The 24,042-nt window shown below is 41.7% G+C and overlaps 1 protein-coding gene across 3 annotated transcripts in view; it reads right to left on the bottom strand.

The window, feature by feature from the left end:
* PDS5A (PDS5 cohesin associated factor A) overlaps positions 1 to 24,042 on the bottom strand; it is a 4,482,835-nt gene that overhangs the window by 1,917,774 nt on the left and 2,541,019 nt on the right. The window lies entirely within an intron of this gene.

The following is a 24,042-nucleotide window of genomic DNA, read 5'->3' as shown; positions in this document are numbered from 1 at the left end:
TTTTTTTAAAATAGTAACAATAAACTAAAACACTCACACAAAGGCCCCCAAAAAACACACACACACACACACACACACACACACACACACACACACACACACAAACTACGAACCAGTGAGGGGAGGGTAAAAACTATATTAAATTAACCCAAAAAAGATATAAACAGAAGGGAAACCTATAACTTTCACTCAAATTTAAAGTTTTAAAAATTTTAAAACCCTTTAATAAAGAATACTAAAACTTAGCTTTTGGAGCTCTGATGACCCAGCCTTTACCATGCGCGGCAAACTAGATCTGAGGTCATGTAGGGAGAGCAGGGCATTATGGGTGAGGGGAGGAGCTAGGAGCTCAGATCCATAGCTGGATAAACCATGCCGGTTCGGATCCGATATCGGATCCATACCCACAGGTTGCTGACAAATGAATTCTCCTACTTCAGATTGTGCCTTACGATGGCAATTGTGACACTTCAATTTTTAATTTTAACACATTGAAGTCTATTCTTTGACCAGGACTTGACTACCTTATGTTGATTTTTATGTTTTTGTACTTCAAATCTATGTCTTTTTCTAACGTTGAATGCTATCTTGATTACCGATTTCTTTCAATGTCCTTTGATATGCAAATACTTAGCATTCCATTGGTTTCCTTGTTTATGACTTAATAGCCTAACCCATTTCATACATATTCACTATTTCAAATGCTACTGCCTATATATGATGCTAAATTACATTAAAGGAAAACTCCACCCTAGAACTAAAAAAATATGTTTATTTCAGTCTATCTTTGTTTCCAGACCTACTTTAACACCTAAAATTGACTCTAAGTGCTTTATTAGTAATTTTAGTTTACCACAACATGGCTACCGATGGGGCTTGCTATATCAACGTGATCTTCTTCTCCTTCAAGCCTTTCACTTTCCCATAAAGCATTTCAAGTCTCCTTTCTGTGACTCATGCCAGACATAAGGAACTAACTGTGAATTCCTATGCCATTGACATATAATGGGAAATCTGTGACTCATTGTCAGTTTGTATTCCTTCTGTGTTAGATCTGCTTCTTTACTGTTGCTAATCACCCTCATTTTTGTTTAGATCAGAGCTTGCTTTACAGTATAATTTGAAGTTATCTAGCAGCAGCCAGAATTGTAGCTAAATGGGATGCCTTTGTTCTAAGTGTTCTTTTGTAGTCCAGCATGAATTGACAGTCCCCTCCTCACACACTACTGCAGAGGTGTGAAAACTGCCACTGCAACTGACAGCTCACAATAGAAATGAAGGGAGTGCCATTTCAAATGTCTTCCCCTCTGCCTGCAGAATCATTTGTTAGGCAGCAGCAGAAAAATTTATGTAAACAATTTAAAATTAAATTTCGTAAAACAGTTGAGGATAATTTTTGATTATTTCATTGTGCACACTTTTTTTTATTTCCTCCTTATTTCTACAAGACATTATTATGTTCACTTATTAGAAGTTATGTACCTACCATAATGTTCCATGTTAAGTTGTCTTCTCTCGCCTTCTTTCTTGCTGGATGGGTTCGGAGCCAATTCTCGGCTCCAACTCGGCACTTGCTAAGCTCGAGAGCTAATTTTACCAGCTCGAGGCAACCTTATATCCCATGATGCAAGGCGTGACTACCTCAGATCTCATTTGGTAGCTACAAGAAAAACCCTGCCATAAACACTTCTTCAAAAGGGAAGAAGACAAACTTAAATGTAGAGGAAACAAGGCCAATAACCACTAACAGTAGTGACACTTCCTACTGGGAGCTCATGGAAAGAGTGAACCACCCCCAAAAAAAAGAGTACAACTTCAAGGTCTGTCCAGGCTAGGGGGAAGGAGGGAGGGACGCAAGAAAGAAGGCGAGAGAAGACAACTAACATGGAACGTTATGGTAGGTACATAACTTCTAAATGTTAAGTTGTCAAACTCGCCTTCATTCTTGCTGGATGGGACCGCGTCCCTAGCACCTCTGTCCTGGGTGGCTCAATGGAACAGACTCTTGAGAACTGTGGAACCAAACCTAGCCCTGTCCCTGGAGGCCAAGTCCAATTTGTAATGAGAAACAAAGGTGTGAGGAGTGGCCCAAGTGGCTGCCGCACAAATGGTGTCAATAGGTAGCCTATCCTGAAAAGCTGTGGAAGTGGCTAGGCTCCTGGTAGAATGTGCTTTTGGTTTCGAGGGCAGTTGCTTGCCCCTAAGAAGATAAACATAAGAAATGATAACCATCTGGATAGGGTTACTTTGGAGACCGGAAGGCCTTTCCTGTTTTCTGCATAAGAAAGAAACAGTTGATCAGATTTCCTGAATTGTTTAGTTCTGTCCAAGTAATACCTGAGTTGACGATGGACATCCAAACAGTGAAGTTTTTGTTCAGCCTTGTTAGAATAATTAGGGAAAAAAACTGGCAAATCAATAGATTGGTTGATATTCTTCTGGGAAGCAATCCTGGGCAAAAAGGATGGATTTGTTCTTAATGATACCCTATCTTTGTGGAAAACCAAGTATGGGGAATGGACACAGAGAGCCTGAAGTTCAGACACCCTTCTGGCTGAAGTAACAGCAATCAGAAAAATTGTCTTCCAGGAAAGAAGTTTTAATGAGCATGAAGCAGCCGGTTCAAAGGGGGATAGTATCAAGGATGCCAGCATTAAATTCAAATCCCATTGCGGAAGGGGATCTTTGATAGGAGGCTTTAGGAGAAATATCCCTCTCAGAAAAGCTTTGCAAAGCTTGTGGGACATAATATTTTGATCCACTAAGCCCACATGAAAATTTGAGATAGCTGCCAACTGAACCTTAACTGTAGATGGAGAAGAACCCGATTGAAAAATCTCAGCTAAGAATTCCAAGACTGAATGCACTGGAGCAGTAAAGGGATCTAAGTCTCCAGACTTTGCCCAGAAGGAAAAATGTTGCCATTTACTAGCATAAATCCTTCTAGTAGAGGACTTTAGAGAAGCTACTATGATCTCTCTAACAGGGTCAGAGATCATAGGAAGCCTGGCTAAGGAAGGAAGTGGAGCAACCAAGCAGGGAGGTTGAGGGAAGGAATGGACCGGTGCAGTTGACCCGAATGGTGGGTCAGAAGATCTGGAACTGGGTCCAGATGCCAAGGCTGCACCAGGAGATGACGATGCAGGGACGGAAACCAAATTTGTCGAGGCCAGTAAGGGGCAATGAGAATCAGCTTGGCTCTCAATACGGTAGCTTTCTGAATTACTTGAGGAATCAGTGGGTATGGAGGAAAAGCATAAAGAAGTCCCCGGGGCCAATCCTGGGTTAGAGCGTCTCTCGGGGGATGGCCTGGTAGAGGAAAGAGAGTGAAGAAGTCTAGGCATTTGCTGTTTTGGGGTGTAGCAAAAAGGTCGCAAGGGACACCCCACTTCTGAAAAATCTCGTCCACTACCGATTGTTTGAGAGACCACTCGTGTGGCATGAGAATAGCTCTGCTCAGCCTGTCCGCTACGAGGTTGGATTTCCCGGGGATGTGCGTTGCTATCAGAAACCGATGAGAGGAGATTGCCCATTGCCAAAGTCTGAGAGCTTCTCGACACAGTGGGTAGGACCTGGTCCCGCCCTGCTTGTTGATATACCAGACTATGGACATGTTGTCCGTCTGAACTGCAATAGTCCCCAAAGGAAGAAAGTCGTTGAGGGCGTGCAACGTTAAAAGCACTGCTCTCATCTCTAGGACATTTATGTGCAGATGGTATTCTATGGGTTGCCAAGTCCCATGGACCATCCTGCCCTAACAATGCCCCCCCCCACCCGATCAGAGAGGCATCCGAAGTGACTGGGGGAACAAACAGTCAGCCCTGATGGAGTTGCGGGGAAGACATACACCAGGTTAGATGACTCTTGCACGATTGTGTCACAAATATCTCGTGTCGCATGGGGAGTTGCTGGAATGACCACTGGGTGAACAACATCCACTGAAGAAGACGCATGTGGAAATGGGCTAACGGTAGTAGAACAATGGCCGCAGCCATAAGACCTAGAACCTTCAGGACAAACCTGGCCCTGATCCTCTTGTTGAGTAATATGATTCGAACGTACTTTTGGATGTCCAGAATTCTTTCGTTTGTGAGCCACGCTGACATACTGACAGTGTCTAATTCTGCGCCTATAAAGGTAATAGATTGGCAAGGCGACAGAGAAGATTTTTCGAAGTTTACAGAAATCCCTAATTGGTTGCAGATGTGAAGAGTGTAGTCTCTGGCCTTGAAAAGTTGATGCCTGGTGGTGGCAGAGAAGAGCCAGTCGTCTAGGTACGGAAACACCTGGAATCCTTGACGTCTCAGATGAGCCGTGACCACTGCCATACATTTGGTAAACACTCTGGGGGCTGTAGTGAGGCCAAAGGGCAGGGCTCTGAATTGAAAATGACTGGTCCCCAGCCGAAAGCGGAGAAACCTTCTGGAGCGCCTGTGAATTTTTATGTGATAGTACACATCCTGAAGGTCTATTGAGCACATCCAGTTGTCCTTGCCCAAAAAGGGTAAAATGGACTGAAGCGTGACCATCCGGAATCTTGCCTTCTTGACAAACTTGTTTAGTTTGCTGAGGTCTAAAATTGGTCTCCAATCTCCCGTCCTTTTGGGGACCAAAAAGAATCTTGAGTAGATGCTGGATCCTACTTGGTCTGCTGGAACTAGTTGGACGGCTCTTTTTGCTAGCAGCTTTGATACCTCCAGCTTTGCCAATTCCCTTAGACCGGGTGAAACGTCTGGAAGGGATTGATGAGGAATGGGATATCTCTAGAACGGGATACTGTAGCCCTCGGATATGATCGACTGTACCCATTTGTCTTGAGATAGGGAACGCCAGGCTATTGGGTACAGCGACAATCTTCCCCCGACTGCCTCCAAGGGTGGACAGTCGGGCAACACCTCAGGGATGCTGGAAGGGTTTATCAGAGGGAGGCTCCCTGCTACCCTGATTCTGCGGACCCCCTCTGCCCCTAGGGTGGCGTCTATTGTTATTACCCCCTCTGCCTCTGGGGGTAAACTGACCATGTGTATCCGCGTGACTCCCTGAGATTTACAAAACCACATTTTCCCTCCCTTCTGACCTTTTGGATAGGGTCTTGAAGGGGTGGAGAAATGTACTTCTACAGCAGAAAGGGTCTTGCCGTCTTGCTCACACCTGGTCAATGTGTCCTTCACCTAAGGCCCGAACAAAGCCGAACCATTGAAGGGAGTATTAGTGAAGGACGCCTTAAAGGGATCTGCGAAATTACAAAGCCGCATCCAGGCCTGACGCCCAAGTGCTACTCCTGTGCCTGCGGCCCTACTCGCTCCATCGGCTGCATAAGAAATGAGCCGCATGGAGGAGTTAGTTATAGAATTTAGGATTCCTAGCTGTGAGGCAATCTTTTCTTGAGCCCCAGCAGCTGATGGATCCTGAACCACCTCACCTAGTTCCTTGAGAATGTCTCTCTGAAGCCTGGTAAAGTGACAGATAGTTCAGCGAATGCATAGCAAAAGTCGCTGAAGAAAACATCCGCTTACCATACCTATCCATGGTCCTAGAGTCCTTGTTAGGAGGATGGACAGGTACAGAAGGATCAGCAAGTTCCTTCTTGGTGGCCGCCGCCACCATCATGGCATCAACAGGGACACCCTTGGTAAGAAACTGTTTGTCTGAAGGGGCCGTGATGAATTTAGAGGGCCTCCTGGGGACTGGTTCCACAGAATCCGGGGCCGCCCACGCCTTTCGAGCCACCACTTGCATGAGCGGGTCGAAAGTCGGAGACACCCAGGAGGTGGAGGGTCGAGATCCAAAAGCCTCCAGGTATACCGACTCATCCTCGGAGAGGTCAATGGAAGGCCAGTTCCCCCTCTGCTTAAGGAGTTCCAGGATGTCTGAAAAGGAGACATCCTCAGAGGGGGACCGTGGGGAACCCTCCGACTCATCTAAGTCGGTATCTGATGTCGTAGACTCAGGGGAGTCTGTGTGCTTCCTCTTGCACGTCCTCTTACGCGGGGGTTCTCCAGCAGGATCAGGAGAAACCTCGGAAGAGGAAGTTCTTCCCAATGGGGAAACCTGGGGCGATGGATCTCTGGGTCCGGGAGCAAGAGAATGGCAAGAGACATCAACAGGCACCGAAGAGGGAGGAGCTAATGGAATAGACCGTTGACTCAGCTCCGGGGCTAGAACACTCCTCATCACCTCGAAGGCTCCCCTCCCAGGGAGGCCAGAAGACTCCCGCTCCGAAGAAACAGGAATCCCCGGTCCCACCGAAAGAGAAGGCTCCGAGGCCGATGTCGGTGCCGAGCTCACCAATGCCGAAGCTCCAAGAGGGAGAGCGGGGTCGGACAAGGGTCCGATGCCACTCGCCCCCTCGGAGCCGACAAGGGAGACCCGACGACCGGATCCCTCCAAGGAAGGTCTCATGGAGGAGATCGGAGTCGAAGACGACAGAGCCGACAGGGGAAGTATCGGCTCTGGCGCACCCACGGTCACCGTTCCGAGAAGCTCCGGCTCCGAACTCTGAAGGAGAGTCGGAGGAGGAATTTCAGGGGGATGAGAAATAGCAGTCGTCTGTTGAGACGGGCTATGGAGCATTTGGGCTAGTGCCTGTGACTTCAACAGTCTACTTACCACCCTCTCTAAGTCATGGTCTGATAGCCTGGAAGACCTTGAAGATCGGCTCCGATGGCTCTGCTCCGAAAGTAGAGGAGATCCCGGAGCCGAACGAATCTACTCCAGGGAAGGACACCGAGATCTCTTCTTGGACGGAGCCATCGGAGCCGAAGACCCTTCGGTTCCAGATGGAGCCGAAGGCTTATCGGCTCCAATGCTGGTTAAAGATGCGTTGGCTCCAGCCGGAGCCGACATAGTCATAGGTACCTGTGTATCGGAGCCAGACGGAGCCGATACCACTACCTCCAATGTGGAAAGATCGGCTCCAGCCGGAGCCGATCTCGACTCCGAAGGAGTCAGAGCCACCGCCAAAGGCTTAAGCACCACAGCCTGGGCTTTAGGTGACTTAGAGGGTTTGGCCGACCCAGTCTTGGTCGGAGAACCCTCTGGCTTCAACAAGCCATGTAGAATTAGCTTGTTTCTACGTTCCTGCAGGACTCTCTGGCTAAAGGAGTGACAAATAGCACAAGAGTCCTGCAGGTGTAAAGGCCCCAGGCAGTACACACAAGAAGTGTGACCGTCTGTCAGAGACATTTTCTGACAGCACGAGTCACACTTCCTGAAGCCTAAGACCTTCACTTCCTTAGACATAGTATGCCCAAAAACACACAGACACACAACAGTCACACAGTTATCTACACAGAAAACTGAAAACACAGACACTCTCCCTGACAGGAAATAAATGGGAGGGAGGCTTAAGGCCTGAGGGGAGGAAATTTATCCTTATGTGAGGAAGAAAAGGAAATATAGGGTAAAAGGATATCTAATATCTAACGCTAACACTATAAGTGAACTAGAAGAAAAAAAAGGGGGGACAAATACTCTGACTAAATCTGTATAAATCCAAAAACTTTACCTGAGCTGGTAAAAAGAGACCTCTTCGCGAAGCGGCAAACGAGATCTGAGGTAGTCACGCCTTGCATCATGGGATATAGGGTTGCCTCGAGCTGGTAAAATTAGCTCTCGAGCTTAGCAAGTGCAGAGTCGGAGCCGAATCCATCCAGCAAGAATGAAGGCGAGTTTGACAACTTAACATTGTTTGTTTTACAATCTCTTTGAGGAACATCAGCCTAGTGACATGTTTTTTTCTGAATTTTCAATGACATTTCTGTCATCTCCACACATTTTGTAGGACTGTAAAACAGTAGACTGCAAACCTGTGTCTATGATGCTGGCACAGTAAAAGCATGTACCGCAAACGCACTGTTTTCTATACTCCATGCAGTGAAATTTTTTTTTGGTGGCGGACTACTAATTATTTTGTGCATGTATGTATCACTTGCATAATGCAGATAACCGAGGCATTTTGGGAGCTTAATATGATCTTGTCTAATTCAGCTGAAACTATTTAGCAATCCTTTAGTCCTTTATCCATATTAATAAATTTACTTTGAGGCCCTCCCTGCCTTTCTGTGTGCATATTTCAAATCTTACTGCTAAACTGGTCATATATCGAGCTGTTAATTGGCAGTAGACACTACTCAGCCAAACAGTTATTCATATTTTTCACATTACTAATTTGACTTCGGTATCTTTATAACAACAAAAGAGACGTGCAGTTCGCAGAAAACATCACGTAAGAGAGTACACCCTTCACTAAAATAAGGATTGCAGCATCCAAATTGCAGTTGTACTAACTAAACTTGTCAAGTCAGGCAGTAAAGCAAACCGGAGTAATACTACTGTCAGTGTCATGAGTACAGACTGACAATTTTGACTCCATAATTTTCCTGTCTATGTTATTACAAGTCACTGTACCAAGCATTGCTGTGTGCCCTTTTGGCAATATTGCACATCTTACTCCAAGTTCTCCTAAATATTGCCACCTGAGATCCAAAAGCAAATGTCATAGCACTCTCCCCTTTGTGTAAATGTGTTTAGGCCCTACAAACTACTTAAGGGTACCTAAAATACATGTATCGCATCACACAAACCCCTTTTCCATCAAATTGGTGACTGCTGCATAATGTTATGCTGTCTCACACTGTGCATCAGACTTTTGCACATGTTCACACAAGTTACAGTGTGTCAAGGGTACCAGCCATCATCATCTGCACAGGTGACAGGGAGCACACTGTACAAAGGCTGCTGCATAATGTCATGCTGTCTCACACTGTGTCAGACTTTAGTACATGTTCACTCAAGTTACAGTGCATCAAGGGTACCAGCCATCATCATCTGCACAGGTGACAGGGAGCACACTGTACAAAGGCTGCTGCATAATGTCACGCTGTCTCACACTGTGCATCAGACTTTAGTACATGTTCACACAAGTTACAGTGTGTCAAGGGTAACAGCCATCATCATCTGCACAGGTGACAGGGAGCACACTACACAAAGGCTTGGACTATAAACACTGTTAGAGGGCATAACTGCAACACAGGATTTTCAACATTGTGATTCCTGTGCCATGTCACCACCCACTTGCTTATCAGGCTCATGTCTAACAATGAATGCCTTCTCAGTGACTGTGTAAGAGTGTCTATGGAAATTGAGTCCTGCTAGTTACATAAGCTCAACGTACTTTTGGTTTACAGTACATACTTCATACATACAATGGCTTTGCTTAGTATGATTTTTGCCTTTATCCCTGTGCATGGCCTTATCAAATTCAGTGCACTACTGCAACTAACGGACTCTCTGTAATACCAAAGTGTATCAAACAAAAATAATGATGCAATTACATATATGAAATAGTCCTGAACACACAAAACCATGCACAGCCAGCAATATACTTATCCGACGGGTGTGCCTGCATTCAGTGTACATACAGCCCATTGCAACCTCTATTAAAGCTATTTAACTTGAATTTTGTAACAGGCTATATCCCTGACGCCTGGAGGACAGCCAGCATGATGTCCATACATAAGGGGGGGGGGTCCAACCACCAACCCCACATATTACAGACCCATCAGTCTAAGCAGCCTTGCTAATAAAGCCTTGGAATGGATCATTTCTGACCTCATAAATCTAGACACTGATAATCAATTAACTATACCCACAACAGTTTGGTTATGTTACAGGTAGGTTTTGCCTTCTTAATCTTATAAATTTCTTGCAAGGGTAACTGAAGCATTTGATGGTGGTAGTGTGGTATACATACCTACACCGGGTACAGCTTTCCATACTATTCTTCAAGCAGACATCGTTGACTGACTGGTGAACCTCATGTAGCATTGTGGATGGCAAACTGATTGTTGGGAGAGAAGACTTCAAAGTTGCAAGCGCCAACTTAGAAAGTAAAAATGTCACAAGCCAGGTTCTGCAAGGTCTAGCATTGGTCCCTGTTCTGTTCTAAAGTTAGATCTCTGACCAACAATCCTATATCCTAAGTATCTAGTTCACAGCACTTTATAACTAGGGATTGTTATTCCAGCATCCACTGATAATGAGGTACTCAATGGTGGGCTAGGCTTTGCAACCAACTTGTGCAAGGACAATGACCTCACACTTAATGTCCAAAATGCAGTTTAGTCCATTATGGTAAACTTAATAATACCACACTATACCACATATATGGTATCCTCCTTAAGATCCATGGTGATGGCTCCCCATCCTTTGGTTATCATGTTTCCACTGTGGTTAGAAATTCCTTCTACCTGCCCAAACTGACAATGAAGGTCATTTCATTCAAAGCAAAAAAAAGTTTTATTTCCCCTGTCCCATTTGAATCTAATGCTTCCTTTACATTAAAATCATTTAACTCAGAATTCCGCTGTGTGCTTATTTGGAGCAGTAAACAGTCTTTTAGCATTTTGTTTGTTTATTCATGACAGAAAAAATTATTTTCTTTCAACCCACTGACAGAGTCTTTGTAATCCATACGTGTATTTCAGGTGCTATTACAATGCATTTCTTCTGGAGTTATTTTGATATAATCACTATACTGTCCTTTATTCAACTTTCCTCAGTTTAAGGTACTGGTCAGAACTCATTAAATGTCTGAGTAATATGCTGTTTGCACCTGTCCGGGAAATGGTCACAAGCAGAATGACCCAGTCTAGTAGCAATTGATAGGCTTGGGTTATGCTCCAGTGCAGTAAGCCCAACTATGCAACAAGATATGTGCAACTGTATACATAATAACATGTAAATGAAATAGGATAGTAAAGAGCTCCTCGTTATATTAAAAGCAATGCAGATGGAACATACTTGTGATCCATAGTTGCCTGTAGAGGAAATTGTTCAGCTCTGTGTACCTGATTATAAAAGGGCAGATGACACCAAAATGTTGCAAGACCTCCAAGGCAGAAATGCACTTGACCACCACAACACAGCACCAACCACGACACACAGCTCACCTACAAAGTACCCCCCTCAATCTAATCCCTTAAGGCAAAACATCTTGCTCAATACACTAATCATAGGTGACTCACTAGTGAGGCATACTCATGTCCCACTCACTAGATTGAATAAGGAGAAGGTAACAGTCAGCTTGGGTGTATATAAGAGCTCTAGCATTCACTGACACACAGGTTAAAACTGCCCTATCCAACATCAAAAATACAGCTTCAATGGGACAGGACAGTGTCCCAAGCTGTGTCTTACATGAACTCCAGAATGAACTAAACCCTCACCTAAATACACTGTTCAAACAGCCTCTCTACAGGCTATGTACCCATTGAGTGGTGCACAGCTACAGTCCTCCCGCTCCACAAAGATGGAGCCACAACGGACCACGGGAACTATCGCTCTATAAGCCTGACTACCCTAATCTGCAAGGCTATGGAGTGCATCATCATGGAACTCATTAACAAAGACATTGGGAACCTCCAAACATTGGACCCTACCCAGTTTGGCTTTGTTAGGTGCAGATCATGCCTCCTAAACCTGGTGGACTTTGAGACAGTTACCAAGGATTTAGACAAGGGAAAGGAGGTCCACACAGCCTACCTAGACCTCGCAAAGGGTTTAGACACCATCCCCCATTCTGTTATTATAGACAAGCTCACCAGACCGAAGAAATTAAGACTTAAGAAATTATGAGGTGTTAGAAAAATATTGTTATATTCTTTAATGCATTTGCTTGTAAAGTCAGTAATCTGTAATTGATTTTCTATTTAACTACCCTCTATTAAAACATAAATTGCACATAGTAACAACAGAATAAACCCAGCACAAAATGTCTCAAATGGCTTTAGTAGTAATACTGTGACCTTTGACTGTAATATTTCATATTCAGATATGGAGAAGTCCATGAATAGTTTGGTGCTTGCCTTTAGATATAGTATCAATTGAATTTGTTACTTTTATAGACTGAATGTTTGCACTGTAAAAACAGCTTAAAACCATGCACGAACTTAAGAACAGCCTTCACTAAAATTTCGTTTGTAGTACATTTTGCATAATGGTTAAGGTTTTTACCTCACAATCACAAGGTAAGGGTTTGACTGCCACCTTTGAAAAGGAAACTGGTGAGGCTTAAAATGGCTCGCAAGGGCAGATAGCCTACTACTTATGAAACTATGAACAATTATTCGATGTGTGTTTACTGTGAAATTTAAACTCAGTTGTATGTTTCATTGATATGTATCATGTGAACTAATGTAAGTATTGGTAAAGCACTTGAAAGATTTTATAGCAGACCTACGCAGGCACAAATATTGCCATTGTACTTGTGTTTTATTTGGTCAGGCTTATAACTTTAGCCTTGTATGGTTACCTTGCATGTAAACTGATATAAATGAGTGGGAGGAAGGCCGTAATAGGATTTCTACAGTTAAATGATGCTCTGCTTAGTTATAAGTTATTAGAAAAGCTACCTTGATGAGAGTATTCATTTTCAGTAAAACAGAATGATGACTGACTGCAATATAAAGCTATACACAATCATGCAGAGGGCGGTCCAGCTTGCTTTTATGTATTTAGGGACAGACATATTGTGCTTTAGGGACAGACATATAATTGGCCATCAGTAGAAATTAAAAATCAATTTCCAGGCTGGTTGTATTAAAATAATGTGGCTACTGCTGGAGGTTGTCAGATAATCATCTGCCATTTTCTAAATTAGAATAATTTTTACTCTGCTAGTTTTAATACACTGGAACATTATTAAGAATGTTCCTTTGTATGTTTGCTAGTTTCTTTGTGTGAAATTTTAGGATGTGTGCTAGTTTCTTTATGTGAAATTTTATGATGTGTGCTTACCTTTGCTACTGTACACTGGTACATATTATCATATTTCATGCAGTGCAGAAAAAAAGAGGGTGCATAAGAGAAAATAGCATGGAAGCAGAAACACTGAACTTCGATATACAAGTTTCATTCCTGTTTATATGCACTGAAACCATCTAACACATTGCTTACGTATCTATGCCTGTATTACTGATTTGGTCCCCACATTATTATATTCTGTTTAAATTACAGGGTAGAATCCCTTCAGTGTCGTGTCAGTGCCTTACAGTGATTTCATTTTCACAGTCCTGTTAGTACTGTGTTTGATTTGTAACCCACTGTTTTCCTTAAAATAATTTAATTGACTTTCTGAAATGTTAGCTGTTCCCATGACCGCCTTTGAAGACAACAATACGGCTTACAAGACAGCTGCTTCTGGTCCTCCATTATTTCCCTAAGAAACATATCAGTCTTCACTGAGTTTACCATTCCTTCTTTCTGTCAAATAATTTATAGTCTTGCCCTTTCTAATTTGTTGTGTGACCTCAGATTTGGTATGTGTGATTAGCAGGGGATGTGTTGGGGAGCAGGAGCAGATTACCCCCTTCAAAAACATTTGTTTTGAATGTGGTCAGATTTTGACAATATTTTGTGTTTTACGATGCTGACACAGGGAGGAAGCTCAAGAAATAAGGAGAGAATGGGATTTTGGATGCAGACTCTTAAGAAGAACAACCAAAATCATGCAGAATACTATATTCATAAAATAGCAGGGAGTATTTAAGAACCAAACCATCACAAGAATGGAGAAAAGTGATTTTGCCGATAGGATTGACTGTGGTCAGGGATACAGATAATAGGCAAGAGGGGGCTGGAATTTATTGGAGAAAACTGGTAAAGGAACCAAGGTATTGGGAGCAAATAACTGGAAGGGTAAAAGTTATAGAATGGGAAGATGCCAACAATGTGTGTGGACTGCAGGTTAGAGATTGCCTTCCCTATCGAGGATTGATAAGAGTATTGGCAAAGAGAAAGAAATAGGGGGCTCCTAAATGAAAGACCTACACTGGTAAAGTTTTTTAATAGAATCTAGAACAGAAGCTGCTGTTAAAAAAGGAATAATTAGTAAAGCATATAAAATATTGCATGATAATTATAAGAATCAATCAGAGGAGCTTAGAAAGGATTGGGAAGGTAGACTTGATAAGCAATTCACAAAGAGAAAATAGGGGGATATATGTATAACTCCCAAAAATGCAACAAAGTCTAGAAGATTTAGGATCGTTGCCAGGAAGTGTTTACATAGGTATTTTTATACCCCATGTAGACTCCAAACAAATTTTCCTCAGGTGGACAGCAAATGTTGGAGGTGTGATAGGCAAGAAATAGGTTAGTTGTGAACATATTATTTCAAAGTGTGGTGAGCTGTTAGACTTTTGGGATTCACTGCAGACTGCTCAGTTGGAGATGCTGGGTAAGTAGATTGAGCTGACTGGGGAGATTATTTTTTTGATTTATGCTACGGAATCGGAATTCCCTAGACATAGTAAAGCCTTGCTTAGTCTAATTATGGTATCTACCAAAACAGCAACTACTAGAAAATGGAAATCAAAGTCTAGACCAACTTTACTAGAAGTAGTGAATACAGTAACAGAGATACAACAACTGGAACTGGGAACTTTAGAAAAGGGAAGGAGCAAACTACATAGGAACAAAAAAGGGAATTGTGGTAACAATATATACAGAGCAGGAACGAGGTTTAAGAAGCAGGATTAGAATGAGCTATATAATGCTTAACTGACAATAACTGGATGGTTTATATAAGTCATGTATAATGTTTACAATTACAGTTGTTTCAATGGTGTCTGTAATGTAAGCTCTTTGTAACTGAAGTGATATCATTTCGTATGTTTTTCATTTGTATAAATGTAAGATTTCCTTTGTCATATTTATAAATTTAATAAATATGTTTGGAAAAAAATTGTGTTTATATATTTTTGCTGTCCGTGTATTGGCTTTTGTTATTATGCTGTTTATACTATTTTAAATACACCCACATTTCTCCCTCTCTCTCTACATATATATATATATATATATATATATATGTGTGTGTGTGTGTGTGTGTGTGTATCTATATAAAATATGCATGCGTACACAAACACACACACACACACACACACACACGTGTATGTATATGTATGCATCTATGGTTATCTTTCATATCGTCAATGGTAGCTTTGATTGAAAGAAAGAGTTAAGATTTGTTAGGATTTGAGAGCCATATAATAGGCTGGGTAGGAGATAGGCTTGGGAGATGGTTACTTTAGTTACTTTAGCTTTGTTAGTAAGGAACTTTTTCTTCCTGTAAAGGAGGCAGAGTTTTTGGTGAGTCTTCCTAACACAGTTATTTACATGCAAGTCAAACTTAAAGGACCACTACGTGCTTCCTCAGAAGTTTCCTCGTTTCAAAAACATTTTTCTTCCCTATCATTTGACTATGTCACCATAGACCATACACGGTGCTACAGAAAATAACATTTTTGACTGTTTTTCCATTCCCCATACTGACATCTCCGGTACTTTCTTCCATCTTTAAGCCTGTGACAGTCTCGCATAGCTATACACTTCATATGGGCGCAGCAGTGGTTTGGTAATAACACCCTTTGTTTTTAATCCCCGTTTTCTCTGTTTTTTCGAATGACCACCCACAAACCACCCTTCTCAGTTTCTTTCGCCCTGGCAACTCCCCTGCTAATTGAATATGCATTAGATAGTGACATACTTGGGCATCTGTGTGAAGTGGGAACTATTCTGCTCACTGTAGTTGCTGGGTGCGTCTATTTTTTTGAAGGATCTAAATCGAAGCTACTGTTTTGTGAAGCCGATGATCGCATGGAAGCATTACTTCTTTCAATACAGGTACATTCTCCACTGCCCTTACAGTTTTGCTGACAATTATATTTTGTAAAGGTTCTGCAATGCGATCGTGATGTTCTTAGTGTTTAAAGAAACGATCGCATTACAGAAAGCGTTGTAAATTATTTTGCCTGTTTTTGCCACGTTTCACCTGTTACATCAATGCTTATTTTTGCTGATACTTATTCTTGATTAAGGTTCTGCAATGCGATTGTCTAATGATCGCATTACAGAACCTTAATCAAAAACAAATATCAGCAAAAATAAGTATTAAGGCAACAGGTGGAGCGTTTTAAAAAAAGACAAAATAGTTGGCAATCCTGGCAATAGAGTACGAGTGAGATCGATTCAGCAGTTATTTTACACTCGCTAAGCAGCGCATTTGCTGTTTAGCAAGTGTAAAAGTAAAACAAGAATAAATAAGAGGTAAACTCCTGCTGCTATAAACTTAGAAAGTAACTACAATAACAGGCTTGGCAGGCTGCATTGCCCGGGAGACAGATTACTACACAACCTCATTATATACGGAGATCATCCAGTAGGGTTTCAACTATGCCATGCCCATCTGTGCTTGTAAACCCACACCCTGTATGCCTTCGACATGTACTCCCAAAAAGGAAGCATGTTGCAGGTCAGTCTTCTTTCTCTCTTTTTTTCTTTTTCTTTTTTTTTTTTGTGCACTGCGACATAGGTGTAAAACATTAAACACAGTGATCAAAAAGGAGAACTGGCCAATGGGGTCTGCCTTCCAGACAAGCAGCTATACGTTCATGGTCAAAACCAACCTGCCACTCATATGGGATCCCCCAGGTATCACAGCACCACCGATGTAGGAGACGAGCACCTGCCTCAAATTAGTGTTAGTCAGGAAAATCCCAGGCTTTTGGATGAAACCATCCAACTAAGTAACCAGCTAGGAAACTGCACAATGGTCTAATGCCATCCAGCACAGGCCAGGTCAACAGTTACCATATAGAGTTTGCAGCCTGTGAATAAGCATCTGTGGGGGAGGAAACAAAAAAAAAAAACTTAGAATGTTGACAGAATAACAGGAAAAGCTGTATAGTTGAGAGACATGCTTTGAATCACACAGTAACAACTACTACACACTGTCACTTCACATCTTGAAAATAACCCAGGAAACTGGCAGTCTTGTCAAAGCACACTACACAAATGAGAAAAACACACCAGTCAGACTGCCTACAAATCCCTAATGTACCCAGACTTGTCCACTTCAATCACCAATGCTGAAAAACGAATCTCACTAACACAATGCCAACCGTGACCAAAACACCTCATTCTCTCTAACCACACATCCCTCCACTTCCATTTCCTGACTAAATGCCATTCAAGGCCTATGTGCACCACAGTATCTACAGGTTGTCATGGACGTAATACTCGCAGTAGCAAGTTCATACCAAAGTGTTATTCCTTCCCCAGTTACACTTGCCTAAACCCTTTAGGACTATCCATATCTCATTTCCTCCCAATCATCCCTCATTCTTGTTTTAACATTTTCAACCCCCCCACCCTCTTAATTCCTACTACTATATTTAACTAATCCCACCTGATGATGTCCCTATACAAATTTGTTTGTTACCAAACCTCATTTGAATTTGACCAGTCTGTCTGACAAAGCTATGAAAGATTTATACAAATACATTTCAGTTTATCAATGTATATGACAACTGATTTATTTACAGAATCACATAATAATAAAAACAAAAAAAAAATGAACAATGTTGGCATTCACCAATTTACACAATAAGTCAGATTTATCTAAAGCAGGATAATGAGAAGCTAATTTTCTTAAGAACTTAGAAATGGGTATTTCGGTGCAGCTTCGGACAGCAGAGTCAAATATTTTCTTTATTTTATAAATGAAGAAGAATGCATCTGACATAAATTTGATGAAGTGGACTTGGATCGTATTTATCATAGCCCTGTATCAAAACTGAAAATTGTTTTTCAACATATCTGATTTGAAGTTCATGTAGCTAGTCTCACAAAATCAAGAACAATAAACTTTTTTTACCAGTTAGTACAAGCTTAATATATCTTGGAGATGACATATAGTTAAGTTATTTAATCTGAAAAACACAAATGTTCAGCAAACAGGTCAGGTGTTAAAAATAAAACTAAAAAAGAAAAAAGAATATTCTGTAAACATTCAAAACCAAATACTTTAATTTAGTACTTTCATTCACAATTTGCAACTGGACTTCCTTAGAATGTATAGGAAAACATTACAACCACTATTTAATTACCATTTGATCATTCATCTATCAGTCATTTACCACTTCTGATTTTCTCACGCATATATGTGTGTGTGTGTGTGTGTGTGTGTGTGTGTGTGTGTGTGTGTGTGTGTATGTAATTTTTTCTAGTAACCAAATATTAGTACATAATTTTAATAATAAACAATTGCCCCACCCCCCAACTAAATAACAAAAATATGAGAAAGTATAATGTATTTTGTGTCCTAGCTCACCTGTGCATATCTGTGTTTGTGACCCTGTGATATCTGGGTATTGTTACACCATGTAAAGTAATATTTGACTACAAAGATGTGCTGGATATGACCACCCATACGAGGGAGGATGATCACTCATATTCACCCAAACTGCTTCACTACCTTTTCATGGTCAAACTGTTTGTAAATATTTTACAAAGTGATATAATAATCATTTTATTTTGTATGAAGCCAAAGCATCGAACAATAAGTGAGACGCTCGACTGGTCGTTTTGATTCCAGTGTTTAAACATATCCAGCTCTAACTTGGTCATAATCTAGGATACAAAACTATTAGGCTCTGAAAGGAATGTACTCAAACTCAACAATGAGACATATTTCTGTGTTCTTCCTTGCACTACATTCTTGACATTCCACTGTCCTGCCTAAAATGTGGCCTCATTGTAGGCCATCTCTGACACCTAGGAGTTTTGTACTAGTTTCTACACCAGCAGGAGTGTTATTGAGAGATATTATAGAGAAAGTAGGTTTGAGAAGGATAAAGTTTTTGGGGAGAAAAAGTAAGAGCTTTGTTTTCTTAGGATTTAGAACAAGCTAGTTATTAGAGAGCCAGGTTTCTACTGAGTTAAAGCAAGTCTGAGGGGCAGTGAGAAGCTCAGAGGGAGTATCAGCAGTAATAACTGTAGAGTCACGTGTGTATTGTACAAGGGGTGATGGAGGTCAGAAAGTATAGAGACAATTAGTAAAGATACTGAAAAGAAAAGAAGTGGGTCAAGAATGGAACCCTGGGGGACGTCTATTCTAACTGGGAGATGAAGGGAGAGAGCAGACAGCCATCTCACTGATTGAAGTCTGTCAGAAAGATAGCTAGAAAACGAGGCGATAGTAGAGGTAGAGAAGTTAAAATCAGTTTGTTATGGAGGAGAGGGTGAGACACTGTATCAAAGGGTTTTGATAGGTCAAGGAATAAACAAGAGACAAGTTTCTTATTATCTCTGAACAATGAGATAGTATTAATAAAAGATAAGAAGGCATAGCTCTTAACTTGGAGAAATTCCAGTTGGAACCGGTTCAAGTGATAGATTTTATGGGAGCACATCTACACTCAACAGTTTCTTGAGCTTCTCTCACAGTGGATCAAGTGTCAAGCCTACATTTTCACGTTAAACAAATTACAGCCATACCATATCCTCCAGCAAGTTTGTTTCTCATAGCTCTCAGTTCTATGGTAGTCACAATACCCATTTTGCCCACAGCATGCCTTCACATGAGAATCTTATAATGACATTAGTTGTTCAATGGTCTTTACATAGTAATCCTCTAAGGCTTCTCATCAGACTTTCCTGACTATAATAAGAATCTCTGCTGTGGTGGCTTTACTCTGCAGATGTTACTCAAGGACGCCCCTTCATTCTTCCTTCCCCAAATGCCACATTGACAACAGATGCCTCCCAGAAGGGATGGGTGGCATTATCTGGGTAGAATGGTTCAAGTCACATGTATGCTCCAGGAAACCAACTTGCATATCAGTGTCCTAGAGAGGAGAGCAGTTCATATAGCATTGTAAGAGCTACACAGCTTTCTTCTTCTAGGTACTACTGCAGTACAGATGGAGAATGTCAGTGGTCTGGAAAATCAACAAAGAGGGAGGAATCGGATCTTACCCTCTGTGTTGAGAAGCTGTGAGAGTGTGGTAATGGGCCATCTCTACTAACTGCTTTTTAGTGGCAATGCACATTCCAGGAGAGTCCAACATCCTAGCGGACAGGCTCAGCTGAATTCAACTGATGCCTAACCAGTGGTCTCTGAACCAATCCATAGCAAACATGATCTTCCAATGATGGGGTCAATCCTGCTGCGACCGTTTTGTTTCCCCACTCAATAACAAATGCAGCAAGTACTTTGCATTGATCCCTCCTCAGGGACAGTAACTAAAGGATGCTCTAGTTCATGCTTGGCCTCCTGGTCTACTCTATGCGGTTCCCCCATTGCCCCTATTTCCCAAGTTCTTTCTGAAGGCATTCAGGTTGAAGCGGAGGGTAATACCCATTGCTTCCTTTTGGCCCCGACAAGTCTGATTCATCTGTCTTTGGTCTCATCTCATCTGATTTGGCCTGCAGTGACACTAGATCCAGCTCCAGATCTTCTGTCTCACCCCTTGGGACACCCTTAGGTGGAACTTCTAGGCCTGAAGCTAACTGCATGGTTTCTCCAATTCTGATGATGGCCAGACATTCCAGGCTTTCATTTCCTGCCCAGAAGATCTTGATTTCTGCCCATAAACCCTCCACCAGGAAGAATTTCTATAAGAGAAAGTAGAAAATATTTTCTATATGGGCCCAACAGAAACAAACAAAACCTCTTACAGCCTCTGTTTCTGTGATGTTGGATTTTTTTGGCTTCCACTTTTAATGATGGAGCCATTAAAGTTCAATTAGCAGCAATTTTCATTTGGGAGAAGATTCTACATCGTTATCTTCATCTAAACTCTGAGAAAGCAGACACAAACACAGACACACACACACAAATACAATCAGTCTCATTCATGCACCTACAGACATATGTATTACTCACATGCAGGTATACACACACACACGCACACACCTACATGGCTCTGCTATACTTCCCTATACCTCATGAAGTCCCATAGGAGTGAATGGGCAAACACGGTCAAAAGACGACATACACCTGTTCCATCTGAAAAGAAAAAAACTCAGCAGAGATTCTCTGAATCTCTATGTTGAGTAAAACAGCAGCTGTGGCCATTTCCAAAGGAGATTGCAGCAGACCTAACATATCTACTCCCCTAGGCTGGTGCATGAGCATGCAACCGTCCATGGAGACCACTTTCCATGCTAAAACCTCCACATGGGTTTAAATCATAGCCTTAGAGTGGTCCCTGAGGAGAAAAGGCTTACTACAATGCAGAAACCTTCCAAGATAATTCTGCTTCATGGAAAGCCTTTCAGAATCCTAGAGACTGGTCAGTTTTTTGACAAAGCATAAAACTTTCCTGATTAAACTGTAAAATTTTAAACACCAGTGAAAATACTAGACAAAATCCATCTGGTATGTCAATATCTTCGGTGTCCTACTGACAAAACATAAATGCTTTAGTTCCCCACTTATGGTTATACCATCTGCAATAGACACAGGATGTCCACCTGCTGTATGCTTGTGTCCATTCACTGTACTCCGCACTACAAAATGCACCTTTTGTATTTACACCACCCCTGCTTGCTAAGTCTGTTGTATGTTAGTCTGTCTGCCCCTGCTACAAGCACTGCTACCCTTATCCCATCCACAGCCATTCTTCACCACTTATCCTTCTTTTGCTCAGGATACAGAAGGGACTTTTAGCAAACAAGTAAATTAACTTTATTTTGAACATAAGTCGAAAATTAAACACATTCATAATAAAACAGTCTTCCTAGACTTTACAAATATGGACCAGATGCCAAAACAGTTTATGTGCGGAGTAACATCACATGCTGAGGTTTTCAGATTATCTTAGACATATGTAAATCCACGACAGGACTTTTACAAAGTTCAAATGGGATGTCTGAGTGTGTATGTTTCATAAAAACAAAAACAAAAAATGGAAATCAAGCAAGTCCTCTTGATGGTAGAGTAGTGCAACCATTATGACAAATCCTGAAATAATCCAAATGATTGCTACCCTGAACTTGGAGCAGTAGATGCCAAAGCCAGCACCAGGCACAGTGACAAAACAGAATGTAGTCACTATGAAACTATGACCTACATGTTACAGTGTACCATGATCCAGGTTTACCCAAATTCACAATATAGTCAGCAGTGCCAACTTGTTAGGGCTGGTACCCCTGAAATATGTATTAAAGACAGTGGTCATTAATTTGTGGTTCAAGGACCCTCTATTGATTAAAGTAGAAAAGTGTAGTTTGTGCTGTCTTCAGTGATAGGACCCTACTGTAGGTGCAGCAATAACTGAAAAAATAATGCTAAGCTGTAGCAACAGTGCTACAGTATGTCATGTGACCAATGTGACAGATGTCACAGATAAGGCAGGCTATTATGGCCAAATCAGTGCATGCTCATTTGCACAATGTAGCACTGCATATCTAGACTTCCTGCTTATCTAACACAACAGACAGCACATCACCCAGTGTGAGTGTTTAAAACATCAACACAGACCATCATATAAATGTGGAGGAAATGGGGTATAAAGAAAAGTAGGAAAGGGGGAAAAACACAAAAAGTTGTAAACACACAAGGGCAACTACAAGATATAAAAGGTGGGGGAAGGTAATTTATTTGTTTGATAAAAGTCTGTTTCGTATGTTTAGCAAAAGAAGGCTAGGAAGGTAAGGTGGTGAGGGATGGTTGTGGATGGGATAGAGGGAGCAGAGCTGGTAGCAGGGGCAGACAGACTAACATACAACAGACAGTCAAACAGGGGGTGGTGTACACACAAAAATTGCATTGTGTAGTGTGAGGGGCAGTGGATGGACACAGGCATACAGGGGGTTGAAATGTACTGATGTAGGGGTATGGACAATGAACAAGGAGTGGCAAGTGACATATAATGCCATGATTGGAATAGGGTATTGTCTTGCTATGGCTGGATACCAGGCCAGCCCAGAAAACTAGAAAACTAGACTTAATTTACTTGACTCGCCAGTGTTATGGGTTGTTTGCCTGCTGGCCCAGTAAGTGTAGCTTGGATCCACATGGCTCCACTAGCAATGACAAAAGGAGCTGCACATTGTTGAGAATGTCATCCAGTTGCTGGTGTACCAAGGTAACTGCCAACTTCCATGAATGATGCCAAGAAATGTGGGGAAGACCACTGCAGTCCACTTTCAGGAGAAGGATCTTCACTCCCTTACTAAGAAGCATACACTGGGGGCAACAATGATGTCTCCAGGTCATGTACAACAAAAGAACTATCATCACACACTGCTGAGGACTAAACTTCATGCCACTAGAAACCAGCTGGCACAGTTTGAGTTAACCAAAATACCACAACCTCCTTCATTTCCACAACTGGGACTGTAGAAGGATGACTTGTGGGAAAAATTTTTACACACATTTTCTACAAACACAGTCACAGTTCTACAGTGAACTGTGACTTAGATCATAAAAACCTCACTGCTAGGAGAATACTTCCATCTTCTGTGGTACCAAACCATGTTCAGGTGCCACTCCTCTATTACCACTTCTAAACAAAGTATTTTTTACATGTGCATATACAAGAGTTAAGAAACATCACCCTTATTTTCTGGCTCACTCTATTCCACCATTTCTTTAAGTAAATCATTACGCAACCCTCCCAACTGGAGGGTTGTAATTATATATCCATCATTTGCTGACTCATCTTCATGAAACAGGTTTCTTTGAAACATTTTCTCACAATCCTGCACACACTCTTCTATCTCAATATTTATTTCTCCTTCATCTCTTTCATTACTCCATTATCTCCTTCTCTCTCCATCTGCCTCCCAGTTTCTCTGGGCTGCCTCTGTGCCAGGAATGGAAAGAAATGGTTCCCACTCACAACAATGACAAGTAGAGAAGTTCACTGATGCCCTGGCCATATTTTCCCTAATAGTATAAATACTACCTTGGATCCCCCCTGAAAAGAGTTTACTAGCCTAGTGGGACTATCTCAGTCAACAAATGATAAATAAATGAAAGATAATAGTATTTAAACTTATTATTGCACTTTTTTGGTTCCCTCTACTCTTTTAGCTGGAAGAGGTTGGGTTGGAAGTACCGTTCACTAGAATGAGTAGTGCCAGCTCTGGCCATGATCTTTCATATAGAAAAGTCCATCATTTGTGCTCAGCAGACACTCCCTGAAATTATTCTGCAGGCAAAACAGTAAATTCCTGCTGTTCTTGGCACAC

This window comes from Protopterus annectens, chromosome 2.part1, assembly GCF_019279795.1.
Source record: "Protopterus annectens isolate FY-2018-M chromosome 2.part1, PAN1.0, whole genome shotgun sequence".
Taxonomy (NCBI): Eukaryota; Metazoa; Chordata; order Ceratodontiformes; family Protopteridae; genus Protopterus; species Protopterus annectens.
The sequence above is the reverse complement of the archived record's forward strand: the minus strand, read 5'-3'. Positions and strand labels throughout refer to the sequence as shown.